At 45.3% G+C, this 11,313-nt stretch overlaps 2 long non-coding RNA genes across 2 annotated transcripts; both read left to right on the top strand.

The window, feature by feature from the left end:
* The first annotated feature begins 286 nt into the window (after positions 1 to 286).
* On the top strand, positions 287 to 4,393 carry LOC120438739. The gene is made up of 4 exons (XR_005612089.1): positions 287 to 423; positions 1,541 to 1,676; positions 4,160 to 4,236; positions 4,339 to 4,393. It is a non-coding gene; the product is annotated as an uncharacterized LOC120438739 (long non-coding RNA).
* A 4,603-nt stretch (positions 4,394 to 8,996) lies between these two features.
* Positions 8,997 to 10,962, top strand: LOC120438751. Its single transcript, XR_005612107.1, has 3 exons — positions 8,997 to 9,041; positions 10,061 to 10,234; positions 10,906 to 10,962. It is a non-coding gene; the product is annotated as an uncharacterized LOC120438751 (long non-coding RNA).
* Positions 10,963 to 11,313: the final 351 nt, after the last annotated feature.

The raw sequence follows: 11,313 nt of genomic DNA, 5'->3' as shown, positions 1-11,313 counted from the left end.
AAATGGAGGCCAGTCCACTGCTGCCACCTGTGGCCAAGTGCCATAGCCTACTACTAGATGAACTTGTGACACACATCTGCAGTAGAGGCTGAGTGGCTGCTCTGACACCTGGAGCATCCAAATCGACCCACAAACACGTTGAAAGATGCAACGCCATCAATTTGGATTGTCCAGACTGAGAGACCTCTTCCTCTGACCCCTCCCCCAAACCCTCAAACCCTCCTACCCACCTCGACATACAAACTCTGTGTGGCTTCACGTGTTCTGTTGATGTTTACATGATCGAAATAACTTGAACACAAACACAAACAAACAAAGAGAAAGACCGCACCGGAAGGAAAAAACTACAAGTCCTAGCATCCTCTGTGTTTAGGGAGGAGCAGTGAAAGTGAAAGCAGGAGGAGGAAGGTGGAGCTGAGGCAGGTGAGTGTTAACATGAATATGTTTCTTCTTATGACATAAAATAATTCCACGCTGTTCGTGTCTGTGGGTGAAACGTGAGGCCGCTCGGCTCCTCTGAGCGCTGGTTTCCTGTAAGTAGAGAGGAATTGAGTTTAGCTGAGCCTCCGTTTAGTGTGAGAGAGCAGGAGGAGAGTGAGAGCTGTGCTGAGGCAGGGTGAGTGTTAACACCGCTCTGACATTACTGTGTCTCTGTGGCGGGAACAACAGGCTCCGTCAGTGGAGGCAAAATAATCAGACTTTGGTTTTCAAAGGAAACAACTTTATGTCGGAAGTTCCCGCACGCTCATTGGATAACGATGTGTCAATCTCGAGCTATTAGCCAATGAGCGTGCGGATTCACAGAAAGACCCGCCTTTATCACGGGACTTTAAAAACTACAATGGCGACAGAAACTCTGTGAGTGGAGTTCAGGCTGACGTCATGAAACTGTGACGTTTGAGCCACTTCCTGTTCTCAGTCCCAGCGTCCTGATCACCGAGGTTTCTGTTGCTCTGATATCTGATATTGATTATATTGGTAAACAGGCTGTAGCATAAACATCAGGTCTGTTCTGAAAACTGTCTTTATTTTTTCAAAGTAAGGGAATATCTGTGGTCTGATACCGCGGGCTCATGGGCTAAGGACTTGGATTGACAAGCGCAGATGATTGTGTTGTTTCTTATAAAGGCTTGTGTGTGTGCGCCTTCCTGTGTGTGTCCTTGTGTCAGTGGAACTGAATCAGTGTGTTAGAGAAAGTGCTCCTCTGCTGTGCCGTCATCGTGTGGATGCTTCTTTTAAAGTTGGAACTCATGTTTTTATGATCTGCTTCATTTCATTGAACCTTTATTTCTAACCATGAAGTCCCTTTGAGGTTACAGCCTCCTGGTTAGGTTGAGGCTGTTCTTGTGCTTCAGGCTGAAATATGAGGAGTAAGGAGTGGGGCTGGTTAGCCCTCATGACCCTCACCATAACACATATACGCCACAGGACAGTGTTTACCACAGAAACTCCATGAAATGATCAATGAGAACTTTAGAAACCCGTCAGTGTGATGCTTCCAGTACAACAGCACCTCTGAGTGTGTGTGTTTGCCTCTCAGACTAACTCCACCCTGACATCAAGAAGATGGAGGAAGAGGATGGAGCAGGATCTGCAGCATCCAGCTGTGTGTCTGTGAGGAGTGACCGGTCCAAAGAAATACTTCCAGTGTTCAGTAATGAACCTGCAGCAACAATGTAAGAGAGCTGCTGACTCATTTATTCAGTGTAAATAATGATTTTTGATGCAATGGGAGAAGAAAAATGACAAAAACAGTTTTAAAAATAAGGATTAAAATATTACAAACTATATTTCTGAGTTTCCTGATGTAGTACAAAAATATATGAACATAACTGTATATAGGACAGATATTTTACGATTCTTTTAGGCAGCACCAAAAAACAAAAAGACTATTTTTAAGCTGTGTGAGGTAGTGAGTCAACATGTCACACTGGGTCAAAGGTCAGGGAGTAAAAGTGTGTTTTAAAGGAGGTTTAAAAGCAGCGAGTGAAGGAGCCTGTCGAGGTAAATCGTTCCATAACTGATCAAATTCAGTTGGTGGACCTCTGTGTGAAATCAAGCATCTGGTTCACAGAGAGGAGAACCCTCAAATGGGCTGTACAACATTATATAGTGAGACAAAAACAGAGATTATCGTAGCCATCGCTCTCTCGCATGGACCTGGCAGTCTTGCTGTCTGCTGCGAATCCTCCCTGCACCTCCGTGACCTCGCCTGGTATCTGCTCCCTCCTCTGTAAGAGACAGTAAAGGAAAACACGTCTCTGCCTAGTCTTGAAAATCTCATCTTATCATCCATTGTTCTTCTAGGGCCTCTTCTTCTTGTGGCCTCAGCTAACTGCTAATATTTAAATGGCTAACATTAACATGTGTGCCAGCCAGGTTGTTCAGTGTTGTGACAGTCAGCTGCTTCAGCTGCTGCTGGGATGGGCTGTGGCAAAGAGAACAGAGAAAATCAAAATCAGAGTTTTTCTCTGGATTAAAAGCAAGGAAACAACAATATATTCTACATGGTGAAACTGATGGTTTATGGTGTTTGGGCCTGTTTTTCTGTATTTATGCAGATAAAGTTTAAACTCAGATGAATTATACCATCCATCCATCTTCATCCGCTTTATCCGAGGCCGGGTCGCGGGGGCAGCAGCCTAAGCAGAGAAGCCCAGACCTCCCTCTCCCCAGCCACCTCCTCCAGCTTATCCGGGGAACACCAATGCGTTCCCAGGCCAGCCGAGAGATATAATCTCTCCAGCGTGTCCTGGGTCTGCCCTGGGCCTCCTCCCGTGGGACATGCCCGAACACTCACCCAGGAGGCATCCTTGTCAGATGCCCGAACCACCTCAACTGGCTCCTTTCGATGTGGAGGAGCAGCGGTTTCTACTCTGAGCCCTCCCGGATAGCCGAACTTCTCACCCTATCTCTAAGGGAGAGGCCAGCCACCCTTCGGAGGAAGCTCATTTCTGCCGCTTGTATCCGCGATCTCGCTCTTTCGGTCGGTCACCCACAGCTCGTGGCCATAGGTGAGGGTCGGGACGTAGATCGACCGGTAAATTGAGAGCTTCGCTTACACTCAGCTCCCTCTTCACCACGACGGACCGGTGCAGCGCCCGCATCACTGCAGCCGCAGCACCAACCAACCTGTCGATCTCCGGCTCCCTTCTCCCATCACTCGCGAACAAGACCCCGAGATACTTGAACTCCTCCACTTGGGGCAGGAACTCATCCCCGACCCGGAGTGGGCACTCCACCCTTTTCCGGCTGAGAACCATGGCCTCAGATTTGGAGGTGCTGATCCTCATTCCCGCTGCTTCACACTCGGCTGCGAACCGTTCCAGTGCGAGCGAATTATACCATCAAATTTTAAAGGAAAATATGAGGATGAGTGTCTGTGAGCTGAGAAGGATGTGAAGCGAGCAGTTTATCCCAGAGCTGAAGCTGCTCTGTGTGCAGAGATGAGCTCAGATTCCTGCTGTGATTGATCAACAGTCACAGAAATGTAGACTTGTAGTTATTACTGCAGGATGGTCACAGCAGATACTGATAAACATGGATTATGAGGATGGATGATCAAGTTTCTCACTCTCTCCTTTAAATCTCAGTTTTTTTCTTCTTCACAGTTTATCTGTTAATTTATTCATGAATAACACTGAAAGAGTTTCTGTTATATTTCCCTTGAACATCACCTTATTAGGGCGGCATTAGGAAATAGCCCCTCCAAAGAATGAATGAATGAATGATGATAATAATAAATGATTAAAAAGCAGAGCTCAGAGTGGTAGATGGTCAAACATGGATCCACGGGTGGTTCAACTGCATTTGGTGACGTGACTAAAGCAAATCTTTCAAATAATCCCACCATCAACGGATGTTGTCTCCTTTACTACGGTTACTTTACTTGGTCACCGTGGTGAATTTCTTTGAAATGAACCAAATTCTTTTATTTGTTGGTTGTTGCATATTTAAGCTCTACAGTCAGGAAAGGAGGAGATGAGGCCTCAACAATGTTGGGTTGTAGCTGTGGTTCAGGTTAGAGTGAGTGTCCATGGAATAAATGGAAGTCAGTGAACTGGAAACATGACTGTGTTCAAACTTTTCCTTTTTATAATGAGTCTAATCAAAGGTGCACAGAAGTATCTCCACTTTGACTTTTCTGTGTCACCATCAGAGCTTCTGCACAGTGTGGAGAAAGATCCAGAAGCAGAGCTGGACTGCAGACAGCCAGTCAGAGCAGCTGTGTACAAAGTAAGACTGAACATCTGTCTGCTGATGGACTGCGTTTCTGAAAACTGGACTTTGTGTTGTTCAGACATTGAAGAGTTTTCTTTCTGTTTTTCTTTCTTTCAGCAGATGTTGGTCTGCAGGAGGTTTTAGATGAACATAAGATCAGTCTGAGGAGGAGATGTGAACGTGACTGAAGGAAGTGATGAAACAGGAAGTAGAACCCTCCTCAACAGGATCTACACTGAGCTCTACATCACAGAGGGACAGAGTGAAGAGGTTCATACCCAACATGAGGTGAGGCAGCTGGAGACAGCTTCCAAGATGGACGCCTCCATGACGCTCCAATCAGGTGCCAGGACATCTTTAAAGCCTTACCTGACCAACAGAGACCCATCAGAGTGGTTCTGACCAACGGCGTGGCTGGTGTTGGAAAAACCTTCTCAGTGCAGAAGTTCACTCTGGACTGGGCAGAGGGCTTGGAGAACCAACATGTCAGTGTGGTGGTTCTGCTTTCATTCAGGGAGCTGAACCTGATCAGAGATGAGCAGTACAGTCTTCTGGAGCTGCTCCATGTTTTCCATCCAACATTACAGAAGGTCACAGCAGAGGAGCTGGCTGTCTCTCAGCTTTTGTTCATCTTTGACGGCCTGGATGAAAGCAGACTTTCATTGGATTTCACCAACAGGAAGCTGCTGTCTGATGTCACACAGAAGTCATCAGTCAGCCAGCTGCTGACAAACCTCATCCAGGGGAATCTGCTTCCCTCGGCCTCGTCTGGATAACTTCCCGACCCGCAGCAGCCAATCAGATCCCTCCTACATGTGTTGACAGGCTAACAGAAGTACGAGGCTTCACTGACGCCCAGAAGGAGGAGTACTTCAGGAGGAGATTCAGTGATGAAGAGCTGTCCAGCAGAATCATCTCCCACATGAAGACATCCAGGAGCCTCCACGTCATGTGTAGTATCCCAGTCTTCTGCTGGATCACTGCTACAGTTCTGGAGCACATGTTGACTACAGAGCAGAGAGGAGAGCTGCCCAAGACCCTGACTGACATGTACTCACACTTCCTGCTGGTTCAGACAAAGAGGAAGAAGAACAAGTACCACGAGGGACATGACACGAGTCCACAGGAGCTGACGGAGGCTGACAGGGAAGTTCTTCTGAAGCTGGGGAGGCTGGCGTTTGAACATCTGGAGAAAGGAAACATCATGTTCTACCAAGAAGACCTGGAGCAGTGTGGTCTGCATGTGACAGAGGCCTCGGTGTACTCAGGAGTTTGTACAGAGATCTTCAAAAGAGAGTGTGTGATCTTCCAGAAACCAGTCTACTGCTTTGTTCATCTGAGCATTCAGGAGTTTCTGGCTGCAGTCTACATGTTCCACTGTTACACCAACTGGAAGCCAGAGGTGGTAAAAGGTTTTATAGGGAATTTCCGAGAAGAATACAAAAACAGATCTTCCAGGTCTTATAGGATGGATGTCTTATATGGATCTTATATGGATGTCTTTTTGACTAAAGTCATGAGAAAATCCCTCCAGAGTAAAAATGGCCACCTGGACCTGTTTGTTCGCTTCCTTCATGGCCTCTGTCTGGAGTCCAACCAGAGACTCTTAGTAGGTCTGCTGGGTCAGACAGAGATCAGTCCAGGAACCATCCAGAGAGTCATCAACAACCTGAAGGAGATGAACAGTGATAAAACCTCTCCTGACAGAAGCATCAACATCTTCCACTGTCTGATGGAGATGAACCACCTCTCAATATTTCAGGAGATCCAAGAGTTGCTGAAGTCAGAGAACAGATCAGAGAAGGAACTCTCTGAGATCCAGTGCTCAGCTCTGGCCTTCATGCTGCAGATGTCAGAGGAGGTTCTGGATGAGTTGGACCTGCAGAAGTACAACACATCAGAGCGGGGACGACAGAGACTGATTCCAGCTGTGAGGAACTGCAGAAAGGCTCGGTGAGTCCAGATGTGATCATTAACATCATTGATCAGTGTAGGTTAGTAGTTTAATGTTGAAAATAAAATCAGATTGTAAGCACAAAGTGTTTGTGTCCGTACGCTGCAACCTTCCACACCATCCTTTATTGTACAGACTCAGCAGCAGCTCCGTGGATCCCAAATCCAAGAGTGGAGAACAGATTTGAAGTGTGTCACATCCATGCAGTCACAGCTGTTTCCACCATGTTTCCACTGATATTAATCCTGTTCAATAACACGTTTCATATCAGTGAATATGTTCTTTAGGACGTCCACTGACATGTTTAAGTGTCCTGCTGGAAATCACTCAAATCATCCATGAAATCCATGAAAATCCTTTTAGTGTTTCTAACTTCACCCTCTGTCCTCTCTCTCTCCATCCTCCTCACTGCTTCTTTCACTGATAATCACACAAACATCGTATTCAGCTACAAAATAACACAATAATATCATCTGATGATCATTATTATAAGAGCAGGATCCATATTTGATATCAGAGTAACACACTGCTTGGTTATGTGCAGTCATCATCAGTGACTGTGGGTCAGACAGAAGCTCTCTGATTGGTTGCTGACCTTGGTCACCTGTCCACTCTCACCTGTTTGTGTTTTTGCTCTCTTTGCTGTCTCCATCCTCTCTCTCCTTTCTCTCCCTCTCTGTCTTTGTACCGTCACTCAGGTCCAATGGAAACAGTGACATTTACAGACCAATCAAAGACAAACTGATCCATGTCAGGTTCTAACAATATTCAAAGTGAATACAGGCTGCTGCTGGACACAGACAGGTAACATCATTTTGACTTGCTGTCACCTGGATCTGGACTCATAAACACTGAAGCCCTGAACAGGAATACAAATCATTTTCTGCCAACTAGCGACACACCAGCAGATAATGGCTCAGAAAGCTAAAATGAGCCAATCATTTCTGTGTTTAGTTCCCTGAAATCAGATCTGATATCAGCAGCTCTGAGTTCATTCATCATTATTGTCCAGTGATGAGATTTCTGTCCGTTTGGTGACAGTCAGCAGGTTTTTCCCTGCGTGTGGACGTGAACAGTCGCATTCTGACAGCAGGTAGCAAACAGAGATCATCTTTCCAGCTGGAACTCTTCACTGAGCTGAACTCATTCAAAATGTTCTGGAGTCAAAACAGGAAACAGTCCAAATGTGTGTCTTCACTCTGACTCTGGATCAGATCTCAGTGACAGACTGTGGACATTATGGAAGCCTAAATGTGACACCATCTTCCTCCTTCATCTGCAGATTAAAGCCAAACAAAGATTCTCATTAAAAGTCTGCAGGTCTGAGAGAGACTCAATCGTTGTGTCATGTCAAACACAGTAAGAGGAGCTGAAGCACAGATGTGAAGAGCAGATTCATCAGATTATGACCTCACTCTGTTTTGTCTTCATATACATTCAGTCTGTGTTTATAATGCAGATTTTCTGCTTTTATAATAACACATTTTATATTTTCTATCATCACAGACTGACTCGGTGTCGACTCTCAGAGTCTCACTGTGAAGTTGTGGTCTCAGCTCTGAAGTCCAACCCCTCCCATCTGACAGAGCTGGACATGAGTTACAACAACATCCTCCAGGATCCAAGAGTGAAGCTTGTGTGTGCTGGACTGGAGAGTCCAAACTGTCGACTGGAGACTCTGAGGTGAGTTCACTGACTGCGGCTGTTGTAGTTTTTCTATATTTCAGGTCTTTGATTGATGTTTGAAACTTTCTTTAGTTCCTAAATGTTCAGGATGTGTCTGAAGACAAATGTGAAGAAGTTTGAGTGCTTTCAGAAATGTTGTGTCTTTCCAAACGACTGAACAACAGTTTTTCCTTTTGGCTCCAAACAGAAGTGACAGACTTGAGCAGGGTTCATTTAAAGGCTGACAGAAGTGGAGTGGTGACGGGGAGATGTTTGACAGGACAGTGTTTCAGCCTCCACAGGTTCATGTTGTGCTCCATCAGTCAGTGAAGATGAAGTCAGTGCTGAAAGCAAATTAGTGTCTGTGTCCCAATTAAGAGACCGCACGCTTGAAGTACCCACATTTCATCATATTTCCTCATAACCCTCTTTTGTCTGACCATTTGATCCCATTTGAATTTGCAATAAAGGATCCACAGAGTTTGGTGACAATAATGACAGTAGATGTTTGTGTGAAAGTGCTGGAAGCAAATGAGTGTGTGATGTTCTTTCAGTGTTGCACTTTGTAGACGCTCCCTGAGCACTGGTCTCACAGCCAGCTGCACATAGAGACCAGTGTTGTTAGTCCAGGTCAGAAGATGACTTGTTGGAATGAAAATGAGCTTGTAGTTTGTCTGCTTTAATCATGTGACTGGAAAAAGGTGTTGGACTTCAAATATGTCCATTTCTTTCACACTTCACCTTTAAAAGTGAAGCCTTGTGGTTCCTGGAAGGGAAAACACGACTTTTTCAAGTCTTTGTCCTGTTTTTATGAGAAATGTACGACTTTAATGTGAAACATTCAGAGTTTTTTCTCTTGTTGTGTTTGTTTGAAGCTGCTTCCTGTTGGCTTCAGCTGTTTGGAGTTTCCATTTTCTAAACTTCTACATTCTGAACCTTCTTCAGCTCTGAATGAAATGAAACACTGAATGATTTCAAGCTCACACTTTGTCTAATAAACTTACGTCTTTCATTCTTTATACAGATTGATGGACTGTGGTTTGTCAAAGATCAGCTGTGATTATCTGGCAGCAGCACTGAAGTCCAACCCCTCCCATCTGAGACAGCTGGACCTGAGCTCCAACTACAAGCTGCAGGATTCAGGAGTGAAGCATCTGTGTGGTTTCCTGGAGAGTCCAGGATGTGGACTTGAAACTCTGAGGTCAGTCAGCATGTTTTAGTTGTGCTGAGATGAATATGATGTGAAAGTTGTGCTGACACTAAACTGCAGACATCAGGCTGATATTATACTGATCCACACTGAGGATCTTCATGGTAAAGTCTGTTTTCTTCTTCTCTGGTTTAGTCCATTGACTGCAGCAGAACAATGTTCACATTTCAAACCTTGAAAGAAGAAGAAAATCCTCCACTGGATAATTCACTGTGAAACTCTCCAACTCTTCATTCCACCTTAAAGTCTGTCTGACACTGAAACTCCAAAGCAAAATGTGCGTTTGCTTTACAGACAGCAGTCCAACACAAACATACACACATCATCCAAAACACAGTCCAACATCCAAATCTCCTCCACTGCCAGCATGAATGATGGGAAAGAGAAGGAGGAAGACTCTGACATTCAGGGTTAGAATGAGTTTCATGAAGCAGACTGTGAAGATCAAAGCTGCATTAGAAGCTTACATGAATGAATGAGTGGACAGAAGTGGACACAGATCATCTGAAGCACTTCAAAGGCTTTAAATCAGCACATTTCTCTTTATTCTTTATCAACTCTGTTAGTTTCTCTCAGGTTTCTGTGGAATGAAGCTAACAGCAGGCTAATAAGATGCTGACCAATAGGTTTCTATTAAAGGTTGTAATTTGTATATGAAAAAGTGCTTTGGCTCAGCAGGGATCAGCTTACAGGTAGAATACAGCTGCTGGATGGGATTAGCATGTCATAGCTATCTACCAAACTGCTAACTGGGGATTTCAGGCCATCTATGGATCATTTTTGTTAACTGTTTATTCAGCTTAGGCTCACAGGGCTGCAGCCTGTGCCCTAGCTGTCATAGGGCAAGAGGCGTGGTCCACCTGCACAGGTGAGCAGTCCATCACAGGGCCAACAGAAAGAGACAGAGAAGCACTCTCTCACATCCACACCTACAGCCAGATGATGAAACACTGAATGATTTCAAGCTCACACTTTGTCTAATAAACTTACATCTTTCATTCTTTATACAGATTGATGAGCTGTGGTTTGTCAAAGATCAGCTGTGATTATCTGGCAGCAGCACTGAAGTCCAACCCCTCCCATCTGAGACAGCTGGAGGTGAGATACAACAACCTGAAGGATCCAGATGTGAAGCAGCTGTCTGATCTTCAGCAGAGTCCAGACTACAGACTGGAGACTCTGAGGTCAGTAGAGTGATGGAGTGAGTGGGTGGTGCTGTCAGCAGTATTGTACTAAACACAGTCAGTATGAAACAAAGATCCAGTGTTTCCTGTAAAGCTGCAGCTTCTCAGTGAAGCTGTGAGAGGAGAATGGTGACAGGCTTCAGGATTGGACACAAACACTTCCTGTTTCTGACCTTTATGGTCACCATAGTAACGGCTGACACGCTCTGATCAAACACTGTCAACAGCCAATCAGCTCTCTGAACAAAGCAGCACGCAGACCAATGACTGCATTCATTTCAAGTTTAAAGCAGTGAAGAACACAGTCTGTAGGTGAGGAAGAATTTAGTGAGAGCAGATGTTTGGATGGAATTCTCCAGTTAACAGCTGGAACCGTCCATCTGGATTGTTGGGCTTGTTGTTGGGGTTCCTACAGAGCTCAGAGTGGACACACCAAGGTTCTTCTAATGAATGAAAGTCCAAACTCAAACTAGAGGGAAAAACATTTTCATCAACTTCAATAAAAATCCAAAGATTAGAAAAAGTGAAGCAACAATGAGTCCTAGTACAGTCCCAGCACTGAAGTCCCTGCTGCTCTTTATACTGGATGTGCTGCATCACTGACTGACAGCTGATGAAGAGTCTCTGAAACACTCGCTTATCTCCTCTGCTCTTCCTTCTTTTCTCTGCAGGTGGAGCTGATGGTAAACAGGACGTGTGTGTGTGCTGAGAGGAGGAGCTGTGTCCTGATGATCCAGAGAGGTTGAAGCAGCAGCAGCTTGTGTGTAGAGACGCCTGACTGGGCCATGTTACTGGGAGGTGGAGAGGAGAGCTTCATCCAGCAGTGACTGACAGAGGAATGAAGTGCAGATGACTGTCAGTGCTGCAGAGTGAACTGCTCTGAGAACAGCTCCACTGTCAGACACAATGTAGAGTCCAGCATCATCCCTGTGTGTCCCTCTGGATCTGACAGAGGATCATCAGTGTATCTGACCGCTCTGCTGCTGCTCTGTCCTTCTACAGTCTCTGCACAGTCTCTGTCTGACTCTGGCTTCAGACCCTCCTGGATCAAACTCACCTGGAAAGACTTTCAAACATCA

The sequence above is a fragment of the Oreochromis aureus genome, linkage group 3 (genome assembly GCF_013358895.1).
Source record: "Oreochromis aureus strain Israel breed Guangdong linkage group 3, ZZ_aureus, whole genome shotgun sequence".
Classification (NCBI taxonomy): Eukaryota; Metazoa; Chordata; class Actinopteri; order Cichliformes; family Cichlidae; genus Oreochromis; species Oreochromis aureus.
This window is presented reverse-complemented; position numbering and strand designations above follow the sequence as displayed.